This window comes from Sceloporus occidentalis, unplaced genomic scaffold, assembly GCF_023333645.1.
Source record: "Sceloporus occidentalis isolate IW3139 unplaced genomic scaffold, rSceOcc1.0.p SCAF_2, whole genome shotgun sequence".
Taxonomy (NCBI): Eukaryota; Metazoa; Chordata; class Lepidosauria; order Squamata; family Phrynosomatidae; genus Sceloporus; species Sceloporus occidentalis.
In genome coordinates this window covers 191,834,521-191,855,291 of record NW_028316982.1, presented here as the reverse complement: position 1 = coordinate 191,855,291, position 20,771 = coordinate 191,834,521, and the positions used below count along the sequence as shown (strand labels likewise).

General features: G+C 40.8%; 1 protein-coding gene across 7 annotated transcripts in view; it reads left to right on the top strand.

The window, feature by feature from the left end:
• LOC149319486 (dystrophin-like) overlaps positions 1 to 20,771 on the top strand; it is a 1,434,671-nt gene that overhangs the window by 254,203 nt on the left and 1,159,697 nt on the right. The window lies entirely within an intron of this gene.

Below are 20,771 nucleotides of genomic sequence, written 5' to 3'. Positions count from 1 at the left end.
CCAACTAGTTATAACCCCTACAGCTGTAGACCGGCTTATATTACAACAGCTTCAAGGTTTTTTAAAATATGCATTTGTCTGCAAGGGCAGCATAGAGAGGGAGTGAACCTGACCTTGGCAGGTAGTTCCCAAATCTGGAATGGAAACATTTGGCTCAGTGTTAAACAGTTTCAAAGTTGGCACCAAGGTCTTTGAGATGAAAAGAGAAAGAGAATGGCCCAAATCCAATTGTTGAATTGCTCTCTCTGGCTCATTAAAAGGCCAGATTGAGACTGTCTGAGTGGGTAAAGAGTCTCTGTTTACCACAAAGTAGGATTTCAACATGCTTAATAGACCTCTGTTTAAAAGTCCTCCCTAGATCTCACCATATTGCATTTGACCAAATAGTTTACAATGGCGGGATACAAACCGCCATATAGTACGTATAGGATACATACTAGGGTTAGGAAGGGGCGGTGCTTCCGCACCCCCCTAACCCTAGTACGTATCCTATACGTACAAGATGGCGGTGCCCCTTCCACATGGGCGCTGCCATCTTTACGTACTGGACGCATAGCGTCCAGACGTGTCGCGTCCTTTGTGACGTAGCGAGTGCGCCCCTGGCGCCTCGCTACGTCACAAACGCGACTGTAAAAGAAGCTCCATTTTGGAGCTTCTTTTTCAGTCTGCACGGGAGCCGCGCCGTGTGGAGGCTCCGGCTCCCCCGCGGACTAACCGGCGGCGGCGGCAGACCGCCGTAAAGCGGCGGTTTGTATCCCGCCCATATTACATTTTTGGGCAAGGTACTGGAGAATGTGATGGCTTGCCAAATCTAGCAGTCTCTGGATGAGACTAATTATCTAGATCCATTTAAAATCTGTCTTCAAATGGTGTGCATCTCTCTTGATGTTGCTAGACATCATGGTGGCTTTTGGTATCATCAGGCATGGGATCCATCGGATCTGTCTTCCTGAGATAGGTAGTGTTTTACAGTCACTAAATTTCTTCCTGAAGGGGTGAGCCCAAATGGTAGTGCTGGGGGACTCCTGCTTGATACCTTGGCTGCTATCTTGTGGAATTCTGCCCCCATGCTGTTTAACATTTACATGAAACCTCATGCAGAATCTCAACTCAGTAATATTTCAATGTATAAATATGCCAAGAATGCTGTTTTCTGTGTGAAACAACCATGTGCAAAATTCATGCAGAATAAGACCCAAACTGTGAACCTTCTCATCAATTTGGGATTCTTCTCATTAGAGTTTCTCAACACTTGAAAAACATTCTTGCCAACCATTTTTCAAATAGTTTTGAGTATTATTTTCATACCTATGTATGGCCCTGGGGCTTTATGTAAACATTAAGGCTGGTTTAATTGCCCCTGACTCCACCCAACTGGTCCTTCTGTAGTAAGAAAAGTGACTATGGGTAACCATTCACATGTAAAACAGGTTCTGAGCCTACAACTCTTTAACATAAAGAAAATCTATAGGAGTTTTCCTCAAAATCAGAAGTGGATTGTTAGCTATTACAAGTTTTGAATTTTGTTGTTGTTCCTGATCAACCTGATCAACCCACCCTGATTCCTTGTGATTGGGCAGGCTATAAATAAATAAATAAATAAATAAATAAATAAATAAATAAATAAATAATTAGTCATCACTCTTTCAGGGCAAGGAAGCCTTCTTTAGGAGTTTTCACACAAATTTCCAGCATGGCTTAAGAGATTCCTTCACAGTTCTCCCTTCACACTGTAGTTCTACATGTTAATTAAAAGGCAAGTGACATATTCTCAGCCTCAGGGGAAGGCAATGGTAAACCTCCTCCAAAGAAATCTTGCCAAGAAAATCTTGTGAGAGTTGCCTTAGGATCACCATAAGTCATAAATGACAGACAACAGCAACAAAGTTAGATCTATTTCTTGTGTCTACCTTCTTGTGTCTTTCTCTGGCTACAATTGGATTTAGGTCAGAGAGTTTGATAGTAAGTTGGAAAATGTTTTGGAAAATGTCACCTTGTTCCTTGCTTGGGATAACAAGAAGAATAGATTACAGTAATTTTCAGTAATATAAGGTAATGTGTAACATCATGTTCATCATCTCACTGTGAGAGTACATGAAGGAATTTTTATCAAATCTCCCTGGCTGATAACTCTGCCCATATAGTAATTGGCTTTGTTCTCATCCATCACAGGTGATTCTGAGCAGTTACACAAAACTGTGATGTGTGGAATGTAAGATCAGATCCCCATTCTGAAACTGCTCCTGTCTTCAATGATAATAAGATGGAAACATGTTTTTTTTAATGTTACTTCTGATTAGCATGAATGGATCAATCTGTTTGTAATGTGTGTCAGTTTCACATAGGCACAGTCCATTCTGTATAAAACTGTCATTTTAAAACAAGAATCTGCAAATATATATATTTAAATACAAGGTTTGAATGCACTTTTTTCACAGTATACATTTTGTGAAACTGCATTTAGCCAGTCTGACTGGTGTATAAATACTGAACGGCAGGATAAAAATTTTCTGTTTTTTAAAAAAGAATATATTTCTTTATATATTGTAATTTATTCTTAATAATATATTTCTTTATCATGAAGCATACACTTTTATAAGCAGAGTGGGAGTTTTTTTGAGCCAAGAATTCCATTTCAGAGAACTGTAGAATCTGAAGCACAACTGTGTGCTCATTAGTCTGGGAGATACATATCAGGTCAGTTTATATCAGAATTTGCAAAGGACAAATTCCTGAATCATCCTTTCTTGTAATACAATGAGACAAGCTCTCTCAGAAGGCAGATACACCATCTTGCATACTTTAGTAACCTTCAGGATTGGTAGCTACAGTGTGTTAAACAATCAATCTTCCTTGGAGGTTTTGTAGAAACTACAGCTGAAGATTGCTTTGAATCCACTATCAAAGTACAGACTTGAACAGGTTAATTGTTAACAGATAACTGCTGTTTCCCCTCTGCACATACAGTGTCTTCTTGAGTTGTTGGTCCCCCATCCCAAAGTATACCTCATTTAATTTTTTAAGTGAAACCCTGTTCATCATGCCTTTGTGCCTAAAATTCTGTTGTGGAACACATAAGTTTTTTGCGGTGCTTTCATGATTTTGTCCCATCTCTCACCCCAGCATTTGGAACTGCACATGGCTTGTTTTGTCATGCACCAAGATGTTTTTCTCTGGGCAGACATTTTTCTAATATTGTTTCATAGATTCTATGCTTGAGATTTGTCATATGGTTGAGATTTTTAATCTTTGTTTTTCACATAAAATCAATTAATTTTTATTTATGTGCTGAATGGCAGTTTGCAATAAAAAATTACAATCAGTCCCCTGGTAATGGTATTAATGTAAAACAGATTATGTAATAATGTAAGCCACATTATTAGTTGTCTACATTATGAAATTTATTATAAATTTATTATTGTTGAAATATAGATAGATAGATAAGAGCTGAGTTCGAGGAATGAATGTATAGTGTGAATGAACTTACAGAGGAATGAAATACAGTGTTAATACTTGGATAATCTCATCCTAGGGCAGAGGGTTATACTAGCTGAATTTGGTTTGGACTCGTTCCAGCTGTGCCTGTATATTTTTGAAAGATGGAGATGTGATAAAATGCAGGATTACAATGCATTTATTTCTGCACTGAAGAGTGGACTATATCTTGTTAAATAATGTAGCCCTGGCAATCCTTTTCTCTGTGCTTTGTTTGTTTTTATTTTTGTCATTTCTGAGTCCATATAAATGTCCCTTTTATTTATTATGGGGCAGTCTATTGTTCATGCCATTGTTTATATAAATGGAAATTTCTTTAAATAAAAGACTTTTAAAAAATAAGCTTGGGTCCCTGTAATATTGCAAGTAGTTCAAGAATATTGTATATGTTTCAAGCTAGTCACAGATAATGCTTCCCTAAAATTAATATGTATTTGCCTGTCTCTGCCATCCAGAATTAAAATTTCCAGCTAAGTACAATCTTGCTCTTCATTTGCATGATTTGCATTGATTCATTCTAATATAATAATAATAATAATAAAGTTTATTTATTTTTCCTGCCTCTCCCAAGGATCGAGGCGGGATTACATCAGTAAAAATAATACAATAATACAAAATATGATCAACTGAATTAACGGACATTCCTATTAGTTCTCTAAAATAAAAATTCATCAATTCATCAATAGCCAATTGATTATAGATTCAGACCAGTTTCATTCAAGAAAAGAAATAAGAAAATGGCATAGTCAGTGAGATAAAAGTGAAAAGACAGTCTGTTGCAGAGAACATGGGTGCAGAGTCTTCTCATGGCCCTGACTACTGGTGGAACTTGACCTGAAAGGTTTTATAGGGCTCATTCCCACTGGCAGGATGAATCACTTCCTGATTCACTCTTGCCCCAGTTTGGAAAGGGATTTCAAAAGATCCCTGGTTCCCACTATGAAAGGGGTCTTTTTTCCTTACCCAATGTGATCACTTTTTTTTTTTTTTGGCACGATTGTCGTCCCCACTGGCAGCGCCACTTTGGAATCCCACATCAGTCATCTGTGATGTAAGTGGCAGCCTCGATTCGAAATTTAGCTGGGAATGGGTTGGAGGCTAAGAGAGTGTGACCTGAGGCTATGAGAGTGTGAGGTGCAGAAAGTGTGATGGCAAGGGACCCAGGAGAAGACTGACTCCAGAGCAAGTGCAGCTGAGGATAGTGTGGCAAAGGCTGGAGCCAGGAGGGAAGCAGTGGGGCTGCTTTGGAGGAGGGCTGGACCTAGTTTACCTGGTCAGGTCAGGTCAGTTGCTTGGGCTTGGGAAGCAGGTAGAGGTGGAGCCGACAGTTGCTGGGGCTCGGGAAGTCTCTCCAGGCAGGGACCCAAGCTTGCCCTGTGCCTCCTCCTTTTCCTGGTCTTCCACCACTTCTGCTGGAGAAAGGGGTAGCTGGAGGCAGGAGCCCGCCACCTAACCCCACCCACCTCAAGAGCCCTACCCCAGAACCCTCACCCCAGGTCCACTGCTCATTCACCCCAAGTCAAGCGTGAGCAAAGCCCGGGATGGGGCTGAAAGGCCTGGCGCACCATCAGTGCTGCTGGGAGGCTATAGGTGCACCCCTAACAAGTGAAACCAGGGCCTGGGATGGGGCTGAAAGGCCCCCCATGCTGCTGAGAAGAGGTGCTGTTGAGAAAATCCACCCAAACTCTCAACCCAGAAAGGAGCAGGCAAAAATGCCCAAGGACATAGTGCAGAAAAGAAAGAAGGCAAGCAAACCCAAACTCTCCGCATGGCTCCCCGCTACAAGGGGAGACCTGGAGGGCACGGACAGCTATCACACACACGGGACAGAGGCAAGGGACCCAGGAGGAGGAGGAGAACGGAGGACATATTTAAAAAAACTAATTAATTAATTAATTAAAAATTGAGAGATTGCTTTATTAACTACCTGCCTTTGCAAAAGTAGTTACTTTACCAATTATTGATTTTTTGATTAATTTTTATTTAAAAAAGGATCCAAACAGGCAGCAATGGGTGTGTATGTGACATCTCTGGGATACACACCCATCTGCCATTTTCCCTTCCCTCTGAAAGAATTCTGATCTGGCATTCCCACTTATTGGACACGTGTCAGAATCAATTCTTCTCAAAAGAATCTCAAAAAATAGTATCAAGAAAACCCGCACATATTTTTTTTTGTTTGTTTGTCCAATTCAGAATCGATTTCCATTGGAAACTAGGGTCATATACCCTGTATCACAATTCAGAGCAAAAGATAGTGGGAATGTGCCCTTAAGGTCAGAGAGTGTTATCTGACCTTCTAAGCTCTATGGTTGTTATCCTTCTATTACTCAACTTCTTTATTTTGTAAGAAAAAAACCCAGAGAAACTAAAACCCATGTAAAAGCACTACAATAAAAAGACCCAGTTAAAACCCATTTTCATAGCACTCCACAGCTTGATTTATAAAGCTTCTCCTTTGCTGCTTTGCAAGGAGACTGATTGAGTTTCATTTTTCTGCCATTTTGCTCCATGCACTGAGTTCTCAGACTTTGGGACTCTCCAGATGTGTCCTCTGCCCCATCAGCTGCAGGTGAGTCCTACTCTTGTCCCTCTTCTGGCTGAGGCTCCTCTTTAACTGGGAAAGCTATTTGAGGCAGCTCTGCAGGCTGTTCTTCAAATAAGAGACTAGGGCGGGTTATACACTGCCATTAAAGTACACGCGGAGCGCGTACTAGGGTTAGGGAGGTGCGGTGCTTCCGCACCTTCCTAACTCTAATTCGTGCTCTGTGTGTAAAAAATGATGGCGGCCGTTCCAGATGGCTGCCGCCATGAGGACGTCACAGCCACACCACCTCTATACGGGGTGGCGTGGATGTGACGTCCTCACTCCGCACCAGGGCGCCTAGTGCGCGGACCTTTGCGCGGACCAGGAAGGAGCTCCATTTCGGAGCTCCTTCCTGGTTTGCGGCGCCGCTTTGCCAAGCAGCCCCTTTCTCCTCCTCCCCACCGCCACGGGGTGTCCTTGGGGCTTGAAGCCCCAAGGGCACCCCTTTTCAGGCTGCGGGGAAGCAGCGTTTTGCCGCTTCCCCGCAGCCTGAAAAGCGGCGGATTGGGTCCTCAGCGGCTGCCGTTCTGGCAGCTGAGGCCCCGATACACCAGGGAAAGGGGCGGGTTACAGACCCAAATGGGCGGTCTGTAACCCGCCCAGGAGACTGAGTCCTTTCATCAGCTTCTTCTTCTGACTGCTCGTCTAGTCCAGATCCTTGCCCATGACAGGCCAGAATAATCTTTTTACAACAAGAAGTGACTGTCATGGACTGCCCTGAGCCTGACTTAGAGACACAGTCAGAAGACTCAGACTCTGAAGAAATGGAGGAGACTGAGGCAGGGGCAGATGGGGCTGCCTGGTTCAGCAGTCTCAGAAGAGGCTCAGGAAGCTATTGCTCAGGAAACCGCAGAGGAAGAAACAGATTCTAGGTTGCAGATGCTAGGACCTGTGTAGAGAAGACAGGTCAAGGAGTCTGTGAGGCAGTCTTCCAGGTTAGCAGCTAAGAGGAGAGCTAATAGGTTTCATCTGAGAGAAACTGAGGCCTTTTAAAAGACCTCCACCTGCAGACATTCTTTGCAGTCAACAACTAGTCTTGCACCCTTATTGTTCCTGTATTCCTTGCTCTTGGATTCAGGTTATCTGACCTCTGGACTTGCCTTGTGACTATGCTCTTGCCTCTGCCCTTTGCTGTGACTGACTAACTGTTATTGTGTGATATTTGGACTGGACTCTGGACTACTTCTTTGCATATTCCCCTGCTGTGCTGCCCTCAGTGGAAGTAAGCAGGTCACCTCCCATTAAAAATGGTTTTAAAGTGTGCTTTATAATATGATCAAATTGTCTCTGAAACTCCCTATGGGGAATTTGACGACAGAAAAAAAGTAGGAGGCTTGAGAGTGCCAAATATCCCTTTGTTGTACATACTGCCCAGGAATCACACTTTTCCCATACCTGCTGTAGAGTTTCTATGTAGATCTATATTGGTCTGATTTACTAGTATACTGGAGGCAATATACTAGCTTTTTGCGGGTTCTTTTTGCTGCGCCAAGGAAATGCGCGGTTTGTCCGCTGCAGTTCCCTGGCGCAGCAAACACGGGCTCCAGCAGAGCGCCCTTTTTGGGTGCTCTGTAAAGTGCCTATAATTCAGAAAAAGAAGCAGAGAGTATCATTATATAGGTGAGTTAGGGGCAAAACAGACTTTCCCAAAAGGGCAGAATGGGATCTGCCAAGTGTCATTCACCTGGCTGCTGCAGCAACCATATTCTACATCCCCTGTTTGCCCCAGAGCTGGCCCAAATAGGAGCAGAAAAGATCTTCTTATATTTGGGCTGGTAAAAAGCTGCCTTAGGTGACCCTATCACAACCCCAGGGCAGCTTCAAGCAACTCCAGAGGCGTGCGGTGTCAAAATGCCACACCCCCAAGATGTTTTCCTGGTTTCAGCTTTCCTGTCAGTCTGTTCCAACCCTTAGTTACCTTGGTTTAGTTGAACTTAACTGGTTTATGTTTAGATAATCTCACTCATTTGGCATGTAAATCAGATTATCTACTGTTTCTTTCATACAGTATTTTTTTTTAAAAGAGCTCCTAATATTTACTGAATATTTATATAAATTGCCATGAAAGAAAAATGGTAACTTAAATAAAAGCTTTCCACCAGTCTGACACATTTAAGAGATTGGGTAGGGATTGATAGAAAAGATTATATTAGTTCCTTTCTCTTCTTGTGTAGAAATACCCAGAGGCACATGATAGTATGAGCAACTGAATTTATCATATGCCCTTTTAAAATATTAAACATAGAGGAGTTTTTTAGTATCCCCTTCATTCTCACAAAAATAGTTTAACTGTATTCAATAAATGGAGTGTGTTTTTCTGTATCCTCACTGTCAGTGCAAAGCTCTATTTGATTGAAACTCAGCTTGGTAAAAGTAAATTCATCATACTGAAAAGAAGATCCAGTTTTTGAATTTGGAAGGATTGTACTATTCATTTCTTATGAAATGCTTTCAATATACACAGCTTTATAAGGATGTGACCTTTTGCTTCAAAGAGCTAATTTGAAGACAGGCTTCCTAACTGAATAACTTGGAATATTCCAAAGTGGTTTAGCAATACAGTTTAAATTTTTTATGCTACAATGACCAAATTAACAGAGCTAAAGCTTTTACCTCTCCATAGGAGTGACACCTGGTGTTGGTTGGTATGTGTGGGCTACACACACACTTGTACTTGCTCATGCTTTTCATCATTTGCACACTCGCATGATAGTAATTCAGCATACTCCTATCCCTCAACAGTATCTACTGAACTGGCTTTTTGTGTTCTGTTACTAACAGCAGGAACGTAGCAGAAGCCAAGCGTGCCATATTTTTACATGCATTTGACTGATCAGATGGTCTACAGAGGAATATTTATGGGGTTTCACCAGTCATGGAAGCCATGCAGGGAGGAGCTAATGACTGATACATAATAGATTTAATGTCTTGTTGGAACAGCTGGTTCCTAGGAAAATGGGATGCCTCACCAGTCATTCTGCATATTCCTGTTGCCCTTTCACATATTTTGCTTTCTTCCATTATCAAACTTATTTCTGAAATTGTTGCTGGATCAGCTGTCCCTGGCAAAGTGTGGAAGATCCTATTTGATATTGGTTAAAGCACACCCACACAAAACAGTGATATTAGGTGCATGAATAAAACATAAGAAGTGTTAAAACCTGATTTTCCATAGCACCACAGCAATGACAAAAAGCTATTACCAAAAAACATTCTTGACAAGATGAAATAAATAGACCCAACAGTGTATAGAAAATTGGAGGTTTGCACCCCTCATTTGTAAAATCTGCACAGAGTAATTTCTAAACTGTAAAGATTCTGATCATTCCAGATCAGCCATTTGACATTTTTCCTACTTCTGACCAATGACCCTGGAAACAGCACTGCCCAGGACTAGCTCTGTAAACTGTATTGTGATATTAAAGACTGTTTCTCAATCTATAAGCCAAAAAAAAAAAAAAAAAATCTTATTGCATCCTCCAAGTGAGCTGTTGTTTCTTCCTTTCACTTATGAGAATGTTTTGTACTTAAACATTTGTTACTTTGTTTCATACAAACAAATTCTGAAATAAAAAGAAACAACAAGAAAGCTTGAAGTAAATAAAAAAAGTCTGCAAACTGAATGTGTGATTTATGTCACTGAAGCAAGGCCAAGTCCTGTATCAATATATCTGTCCTCTCTCAATCCTTTATTTTAAAGTTATAGAATAATGCTTGTTGCATTGACTTCTATGAGAAAGGTGTGGGTGTGAATGTGAGTGCCCTGGAGTTGTTGCTGAATTATGGTGACTCTAAGGCTAACCTATCCTGGAGTTTTCTTGGCAAAGTTTGTTTAGAGGTTGACTTCCCCAAGATCACCCAGTGGGTTTCCATGGCCAACCAGGGATTTGAAGCTAGTCCTAGGTGCAACACTCAAACCGTTAGAACATAATGGCTCTTGGGAAAGGGATTGGGGACTTTTAATTAGGAGAGCCATTATAAGGTAGATATATCTGTAGATACCTGTATGTTTATTGAAGGAAGATTAGAGAAGACACTTTATTCTCTCTTGGTGTAGGCCACTTACAGAACAACCCTATAGTGATATATACTTAGTTTAATGGGGCTTCTATCAGAATATGAATAGGACTGCTCCCTCAGGTTTACACAAGTTGAACTCCCTCTGAATTTAACAGGACATCTCTCAATAAACACTTATAGCATCACTGCTGTCCTATACTGTCATTTGATAATATATTTGCATTGTTTTATCTTGTGCAAGAATGGCATATACAGACATCAGACATTGACATATGATTTGTTCTTTTCTCATCAGTCATTAAAACCTGGTGGTACTATCGTGGTATTGGACAGTGTTCAGTGATGCTCTAGTTGGTTTAGTTGGTTAGTTTCATTTTCTCTCTTTAAAACAACCACACAACTTCAGGGATTTATTTTAGTGAATTGTATGAAGAAGTCAGTGTATTTTGAAAATTCTTATTTTTAAAAATGAATCAAACCATCTCACCTATTTGCACTGACCAAATTTAATGAATGCAGCCATCTCCACAGAAGATCAAGTTGTGTCTGCTTGCCATGTGCTATTAAACTTGAGGAGCCTATCAAAAAATAGAAGTGGCAATCCTATAATACAGTACCAGTCCCTTCATGCAAAGGATTCAAAGGCAGATATTAAAGAGTAAAGCACTCAAAAAGCATTGCAAAAGCAAAAGGGACCACCTGGTTGATACAATATAATGTGACAAAAGCAGAGCGAAATTATTGCTGGTGGTGGTGGAGGAGGAGGAGATATATTTCAAAAGACCCACCTTTTATTTGATTATTGCATACCAGTCAGTTGCACAAGATAATTGTCTTTGCCAAACTGAAAGCAATCTGATACATATCTGATAAACTGGCAAATTAAAATTTCTTAACTGATAATCAGAATATAGAAAAGGGGAAATTCCATTTCCTGTAAATGGAATAAACTTTTTCTCTTTGCAAAGGATCTTATAAGATGAAGAGTTTCCATGTCAATCCTGCTGCCAGATTGCAGGACCAGGATGCAGTGTGAATGATGCACTAATTCCTGGCCTCTTTCCCACTACATTTTAAACTGGTTTGCAAACCTGTTTGAAGTGGTTTAAATGACGCTTGTTCACACTTGAGCTGAACCACTGAAGCGGTTTGAGAGGAGAGCCATGAGCTAGACCAATTTAACCTGTCTCTTTTTGATGCTTATTTTTTTCCATGTCTTTTGCAATAAATTGATTCAGCACAAGTTTGAATGGGATGCGGATCGGAATCTATTCTTTTTTATGACATGATCAGATGATCATCCACTCAAGGGGGTCCCTTTGGAATCAAATTGTTGGTCAATTCCAATATGAAGTAGGTTATTTTAGGAAATGGGATCGGGGGAAATTCAGTGTGAACCACGCTCCACTGTTGAATCAATGCATCAATTTGGATCACAAACCAAATTATTTGTAAGTGGGAATGAGGCCCCTGAATTGTTAATGACAGGAGCAAAAGGGATGAAAACCTGATGAATTATGGTCCCTGAGGATTTCAGCTTTACATGGGGACAGTTTGCTTACTTGCATATTTGGTTTTTCTCAAGTGGTATGAAAGAAATATTTGGCTAATTGAATAGTATATCCTGTATTGCTTGTGATTCTATTGGAAGAGAGTTATTTACCCAGTTGTGCAAATTAACTTAACCTGCTCTTTTTGCTTAGTACAGCTAATAGGGCTTATCTTTTGTCTTTAATCAACTCTGACATTAACCCCAAATAACCCTGCATAAAATCTGCATAGTGTTACAAATTGTTTAGAATGCTATTGCATAGTTTTATCTGAGCAAATGATGGAACTTAATCTCTGATTAATTATCTGTAGGCATGGACACTGGGTGTCAATGTGAAGTTTGGAAAGTACTTCCTGATCAGAGAAATTTGTCTGGTTTATATTCCACATAATGAATGTGGCAGATGGGAGAGGACTACATAATAACAAAACAGGAAAACCGTTATGCTCAAAATGTTGTGAGATGTTCTAAACAAGAGCCTTTGCATAAGTATTTGGATAACCTTTGTTTCCTTTTGGATAACTGCATCTTTCTAAAGTATCAGATGTATCCAAATTTCATAGGAATCCAAAATATGTATCTTAATATATTTTGTAAAAAACCTCCTTTGCAGAAAGTTTAACTGCTATTTCCAGCCAAGACTTCATATTGAAAAATCCTGTTTAAAATTCATAAGTGTAAGCACCACAAATCCTAGCTTCTGCTTAAACTTCATTTTTCACCTAAGTTAGAAGTTAAATGTATATAACACTTATGAAAGGCTGTTCAGAGAAAACAATTCTTGTTATCTGGAAAGTGATGTTTCTATAATGGCCTACTAATCCCCCAAAGTTTTCTAGAAATTTAAGCCGCGGGGGAAGAATTCACGATCCAATGTCCAGGCTCAGTACTTTGAATAATTGACTTATTTTGTTTATAATATAAAATAATGGCATAAGAGGATACACCCACCCAGCTATGCACATACTGTATATACTCATATATAAGTCTAGAAATTTTAGTCCAAAAATTGACCCCCAAACATGGGTCAGCTTACCTACAGGTCAATGTAAGGACTATATTTTTAACTTTCATCAAAAAAGTAACCATTCCCCCTCTCTGAGTAGAGTGGGAAAAGGTAAGAACTTAATCCATTGAGAGAGTACTTCAAAGATCACTGATCCCCTCTACCCTCTCTACTGTAGCACTGTTTCTGACCTTTTTGAATGCCTGCAGGAAATGTTGGTGGCAGCAGCGCTTTGGCACTTCCCTTCAAAGTAGTACTTTGAAAATGTTGAATGATTTGAATATGTCTAAGTTAGGGGTGAAACCAATGACCCCAAAGGGGCAACATGATGCCACCTCTGAGAGAGCCAGATTGGGGCTGTGGCAACAACATGCCACAGCCCCAATCCAGCCAGCTTCCACCCCAAATAGGAGAGAAAAAAGTCAGTTCCTATTTGATTTGTAAAAATAGCTGCCCCTTTGAGCTATATCCAAGATGGATAGAAGCTGGCTTTACTGAGCCATCTGTTTCAGCCCTTCATCAGCTTTTCTGGGTTAATATTGGATAAAGTTATCACTTTAAATTAAAGCCTATAATCACTGCTAATGTAGTCAACATTTTTTTTTTTGCCTTTTAATCCTTTTTGATATGTCTGTGTTATCTTAGGCCCACCTGTGGCTAGTCTCCTGTCCCACACATTGTACAGCCACCATTTATCATAGTTGCCTCCTCATCCTCCTCATTCATACAGTCTTTAGGGTGGGGACAAATGGTTATGTCTTTGGTGTCATTTTCCTTTGATTCATCATTTATTAGATGCCTCTGAGACAACAGAGATTATCATATGGAGACTTACCATCACTAAATCGTCCCTAAAGCGTGATGGTGTGATAGCCAGTCATGCTTGTCCCCATGATTAAATCATTATGGAAGTGTCCAAGCGCCCCTCCCATCATTAAAGCATTCATGGAGCAGCCATTTCTCCATTAACGGAAGTTCCTGTTATTGGAGAAATTGCTGCTCCGCGAATGCTTTAATGATGTGAGAGGTGAGGGAACAGTTCCATAATGATTTAATCATGGGGGACAAACGTGACTGGCTATCACACCATTGTGCTTTAGTGTCAATTTAGGGATATTTTAGGGATGGTAAGCCTCCATGTGATAATCTCCAAAAAGAGTTTGGAAACTGTGTGTGTCTGTGTGTATTACTACAATGCCCAGAAACTTCTATCATTGGGGGATTCTAGGGGGATAGTCCAAAATGATAAATTGCATATATTTCTCATATGTTCAATAAACATCAAATAAATTTTATTAAAATTGTACTTGCAAACCAAATGGTTTGATTTCTTACTTCTGTTGAAGGGACACCCACCCCTAGAAGTGATGACATATTATAATATGGATTTTTTTTTTAATCCTCATCCACACTGCCCACTTCCTTAGGATGCTCTGAAAATTCTGGGAATGGGCTTTCATATAGGTAATACTTTTTTCAGTACTTTTGTTTATCATTAAAGACAGCCATTAGTACAAACATCTTCATTTATATACTGCTTCATACTGAACTAACAGTGTCTAAGCAGTTTACAACTGTAAGATAGATGCCTCCAACAATTGGGGTACTCATTTTAGCAAACTCAGAAGGATGCAAACCGGGGGCAGGTTATAGACCGCCACTTTGAGGCAGTCTGCTGCCGCCGCCGCCGTTTGCTCCATAAGGGAGCCGTCGCAGCCACACCGCTCGGCTCCCTTACGGAGCAAAAAAGAAGCTCCAAAATGGAGCTTCTTCCTGCGGCACCTCTGTGACGTCACGAGGCGCCAGGGGCGCATTCGCGACATTACAGGTGCCGCGACACATTCAGACGCACAGCGTCCGATACGTAAAGATGGCGCTGGCCGTGTGGAACGGCCGGCGCCATATTGTACGGACAGAGTCCGTATTAGACCCAGGGGCGTCTAGAAGAGACGCCCCTTTTTTAAAATGGGACGTCCTGCGGACGTCCCAAGTGCCGGTTTGTAACCGGCCTGAGTCAAGCTTGAGCCCTTTTTGCTGGTATTGAACTTGCAACCTTGCAACCTTGTGGTTTTGAGTGAATGGCTGCAGTACAGTAGTACATAGTAGTAACTATGTATACGACCTTTTCCTATGAATATTCATTTAAAATGAAATCTTAAGGCAGATACTTAAAAACTGGGAAAGGGATTTGAAGTGCAAGGAGGGTGTTTGTTTTAGCAGCACAGAGTGGGAAGCAGGATTTTTGCGACAGCAATTGAAGTCATGGGTGATAATTTGTATTGGTTACAGCTCAGATATTTTTAATGTGGAGCAAGGCAAGGAGGATATTGTTAACAGAAGGCCCACCCTACTTTCTGATGCAACAATCCTATACTGCATCCTAGGGAATATAATTTGAAGAAGCATGGCACAAACTGGGGTGAATCCTCTCATGTAGGTATGAGGCTGGTATGCTGGCATCCATGCTAGCCTGGGGCACATTGAGATCCTTGTGGGAATCAGAGGGTTTAAAGACTTGCCTGCCCCATCAATTGCTATCACAAAGCGTCTCCTATCAATGTAGTGACAGGAATATAAAACCAAGGAAAATGGGGAGTGGGTGGCATCAGTTTCCCTAGCTGCTCTTAAAATAACTAAACAGTCTTGCTATGAGGTCAAATAATAGCTTTACTATGTGCTCCAGGCAGGTCCTGTTATTGATAATCCAGGGGAAAGGTTTCCCCAAAAGAAAAGGTTTCCTGCATTGAAGCCCTACCTCCTGGGAGAATTGCTAATTTATTCTCTCTCAGGCATATACCTGTGCATCTTAGTTTAGCTTTAAAACAGCAGCCACATGCAGACTAATCAGTAGGCATCTCTCCTGCTTCATCCCTTCTACTTCTCATCCCTTCTACTGCGGCAAAGAAAGCCCCAGGCAAGTGTGTGAGGGTTGTATAATGCTTGCAATGTCCACTGGTTGCTATTCTTTTCCCATTTTAGCTTTAAGAAGTTTTACAAAGCAAAATAGCCTAATATCACAAACATTTGCATTTAGAATGCTACCTGGCTTAGCATGATGACAAGGTTTCCAGGACTAACACATTATTAGCATATGATTTGGTCCAAAGGATCTTAACATCCAGTAGAAAAATCTAACTAAGAGGATGTAAATAAAATGACCCAGTCCCTAAAAGCATGTTGCTTGCTATGTACAATACTTTTAAGTTTAAGTTTCCTGAAACCAACTGAAAATAATACTTGTATTGACACTATTGAGTTTTGGATTGGGACCTGACATTTTAGCAATAGCATTTGGCAAACCCTTACTCTTGAGGAAAGGGCAACACACTCTTCACAGTTGAACTCACTTTTCAGAAATCTCCTTTTGTTAAATTCGGTTTATCTAATAGCTAACAGAGAGCAAAGTTGGTTATCTCAAGTAGAATTTTGAACAGTGATGATACTCCCATAAAGCACTAAATTGTTTCTTATTTCTTTCATGGAGAAACAAAATCCTGACAGCTTAGAAATTAGTGGGTACAGTTATAAAGATTTTATTTTTTAAAATGTGAACCTTATTTTCTCACTTTATTTATGAAAAATATCCCTGAATTTTCTGTTAGACCCAAATATAAATGATACAACTTAAACTATATATATTCCACTTGAAGCTTTCCCTTGGGTAATCATTCATACTCTCATTCGATTGTCTTAGGATGGTCTCAAATTAGCCATGGCTAACTACTCTCCTAGTAAAGGTGATGAATTGAGCTGATGGCAAGCATCAGCTTGCTGGTAAACATTTAGTACACAATATTTAAAAAAATGTTTTTTCATTGAGTAAAGAAGAAATCAGCTGGACTATTATTGCCTAGTGAAGTAGGAGGCCTTTGAATGCTACATATTGGCGGGATACATACCGCCATTTAGTACGTATAGGATACGTACTAGGGTTAGGAAGGGGCGGTGCTTCCGCACCCCCCTAACCCTATTACGTATCCTATACGTACAAGATGGCGGCGCACCTTCCACATGGGCGCCGCCATCTTTACGTATCGGACGCTGAGCGTCCGTACGTGTCACAGCCTTTATGACGTAGCGAGTGCGCCCCTGGCGCCTCGCTACGTCACAAACGCGACTGAAAAAGAAGCTCCATTTTGGAGCTTCTTTTTCGGTCCGCGCAGGAGCCGCGCCGTCTGAAGGCTCCGGCTCCCCCACGGATCTACCGGCGGCGGCGGTTTGAACCCCGCCACTGTTTTTCAGATTGGTTTATATTCTAAGGAGCATGGGGGCAGCATCAGAGCACAGTGTTTAGATGCCACATGGTGTGATGTCACCCCCAAGCCAGCGTCACATCACCTGCCTGACCACACAGTGGGTAGTTTTGTAGCACTCCGGCAGGACAGCATTTATATACCGCATGCTGCAGGAATACTTCAGAGCCATGGCGGTGATGGAAAAGCCATTTTTTTGCCAGCTCAAAAAGGAGAGGCATTTTGCTGCCTGTGGGTGTCATGGCCCTGATCTGGCTTTCTCGGGTGTGGCTTGGAACCACCCCTTCAGGGCTGCCTCTTTCAGCCCTAAATTTCACACTAAAGAAAATGGGAAGATTAAGGTGCTTTTTTAAAAAAACAACAACTAAATTCAATGTTAAACTGGCAAAAAATTTGGAATTTTGGAAATGTCTGCCCTTGCTTTTCCATACCCATGCAGCTTCATGGATCTCCTGAGAACTGGTTACAGAAAATATGACATCCTTCTTGGGATGGACAGAATAATTTTTAAAAATTCAAAAAATGGTCAACAATGAATTTCTAGTGCGATTCTCTGCAGTTTCTTTGGGATTTATTCTGTGTGGGATATATATGTAACTTTTCATAAATTTTATAACTGTATATAAAATTAACATTTCTGCACTGAAAATATTTCTTGTAAGAAAATGTTATTTTATGCACAAAATAGCCACATACAGGCTTGCCATCTGTAGATTTAAGCATGTGGCCATGGCAAAGCAGTCACATATGCATGTGTGGCCATTGAAAACCACGGGACCTGAGGTCCTGAAGTTTTTTTGCATCCAATGGGTGTGTGTGTCTGGAACAGTACCTACCCCCCCCACACACCGATACTAAGAGCTACCTGTGCATTTCTTTCCTTTTTTTTTGTTTTGTTGCCCATAGTAAGTCCTGAACTGCAAATTGTTTCCAACTGCACAGTTTTTAATGATTTTCTAGCAGAGAAGAAAAAAATGGGAAACTTGACTATGAGAATGAAATTTATGATAGTATATATCCTTATTCTAAGAGTCTGTACAGGATGGTAATTCTTCCCTATCCTTGCATATCCAATTCTATGGGCTTCAATAACCAATAGCCTGTTGTCTGAGGAAGGTAGACTGCTGTATGAGATCACTTGTGTATGTGCCTTCAAGCTGCTTGTTTACATATGATGATCCCATGAATTTCATAGGGGTTTCTAAGTATGCAGAGGTGGTTTTTCCAGTCCTCCTTCTGAAATATACCTATAGCACCCTGTATTTGGCTGTCTCCCATTCAAATACTAACTAGGGTTGACCCTGCTTAGATTTCAAAATAAAACATGATCTGGTGCTTTTAGTCTATTTAGGTAACTATCGCTACAGGTTGACAAATTCACTCCACACTTGGAGGCCAGACCATCACAGGATTCAGAGAAAAACATAATTGGATCTTAACCTTTATTGAAGAAAACATAAGATGTATAGCAGGCAAAGGAATAATGGAACCATCTAGGTGTTGTTGAACTTCAGCTCTTAGCAACCTAGCCAAGATTATGAACAACTTCTGGATGCTGTGTACATCCCCCCCACCCCAGGTATAGGATTACATTGTGTGTAAATTGGTTTTTGCATTTATTCTGAAACTTTGATTTGAACTGAATAACAATAAGACAATAACAAGATTGGCAAACAAATAGACCATAAAATAAAAGAAAGATGAGCTTATTGTTGGTCTTCTAAATAATCTGTAATACCAATTGTATTGAAGGATTTATGTTCACCAGTGATTGATCTTGAAATTATTATTTTCACTAGCAAACCATTCAGAGATTTATTCCCTTTCTTATTGTGAAGTTAAGAGATACTCTAAAGGAAAAAGGAAAAAGGAAAAAATATAACAATTATTTTGCATCTTCAGGAACACTGAAACACACTGTCTGCTCTTAACTGAATTTCATTCTTTGAAATTGCATTTTTTCCATTGCTTTAAATTGGAATTTACTTGAAGGCACACAGCACCAGCAGCAACAACAACAACAACAATATCTTCATTAGTATTGCTGCATCTGTCTTGGAACATACATTGTGAAAGTAATGCTGTCTTTACAGTAGTCAAAATAAGATGATGAGGAGGGGGGTCAGCAGCCAAGAACAAGTCAACAGAATCCTATTCAGGCTTCTCAGCTCAAACACATAAGCAAATACCTGAATAACAAGCTACTTCCAGTGGGACAATGGATTCTATGAGCAGAGAGATGGGGTAGCCATGGGAAGCCCTCTGAGCCCCGTGATAGCAAAATTTTACATGGAACATTTTGAAAAGCAAGCCATGGAAACAGCAACAAAAAGCCCACAACATGGTTTTGATATGTGGTTGACACTTTCACCATTTGGAGCCATGGAGAAGAAGATCTGTCTGAGTTTTTGAAACATCTGAACAACATCCACCCAAACACCCAATTAATGGAAAAAGAAAAGGAAGGAACATTGCCATTTTTGGATATCCTGGTCATCCGCAAACTGAACCAATGTTTGGGCCACACAGTATAGAGAAAACCTACAAACATGGACAAATAACTGCACAAGAGCTTCAACCATCACACTTATAGACCAGATAGGCTGGATCTGTGAACACAACTTCTTAGAAGATGAATTGAAGCATCTAGACTGGGCTCTACAGGCTAATGGTTACTCCAGCTCAGACATCAGAAGGGCTGCGAAACCCAGAAAAACCCAGAGAAGTGAAAACAACCAACCAAAGGGAAGGTAGTTTTACCATACATCAAAGATGTCACAGACAGAATAGGGAAACTGGTGAGGAAACACAACCTCCAAATGGTTTACAAACCGACCAAGAAAATCCAGGAAATGCTGCACTCAGCAAAGGACAGGAGAGACGCTCTCACAGCCGCAGGAGTTTACTGCATACCATGCAGCTGCAGACAAGTCTACATAGGGACCACCAAACGTAGATGTTTATCACACTATACTCTTAAAGTGCTACTATTCCAGTTTGACTCCTCTAGCTGCCTCCTGTTGCATTCTGGGATTGGCAGTTTTAATGAGGGGTATTTAGAATTCTCAGGCAGAGAACTTCTCTGCCTGAGAATTCTAAATACCCCTCATTAAAACTGCCAATCCCACAATGCAACAGGAGGCAGCTAGAGGAGTCAAACTGGAATAGTAGCACTTTAAGAGTATAGTGTGAGAAACATCGTAGTGTTCATACATGAATCAATGAACATGAGAGACATAGCAGTAGCAGAACATGTTATAAATCATCCTGGGCATAAAATGCTATTTGAAAACAGTGAAATTCTGGACCATGCCAACAACTATCAGGTCAGAATGCACAGGGAAGCCATTGAAATCTACAAACACCAAGACAACTTCAACAGGAAAGAAGAAACCCTTAAATTAAACAAAGGCCCCATACAGACAGAAGACCAAAATAAAGCTGCTTCGGGTCACTTTGGAGGTATGCTGTTTCAATGATGCATGCGTCCTAAGAGTCCAGAAGCTGCACCAAGGCCATGCTCCAGTCCTTAGGACCGCAGCGTAGCTTTGGCACATCCTCTGGACTCTTAGGATACATGCATCATCTAAACAGCATACCTCCAAAGTGACCCAAAGCAGCTTTATTTTGGCCTGTTTGTATGGGGCCAAAGTTTGGCTACCAGTCCTGAAAAATACTAAAATCAAGTCTTAGCAAAATAAAGGAGGAAAAAAAACAACACCCAGGGTCAGGGATGTTCCCAGCAGACAATGATCACTAATTAAACAGACACTGGCGGGATACAAACCGCCATATAGTACGTATAGGATACGTACTAGGGTTAGGAAGGGGCGGTGCTTCCGCACCCCCCTAACCCTA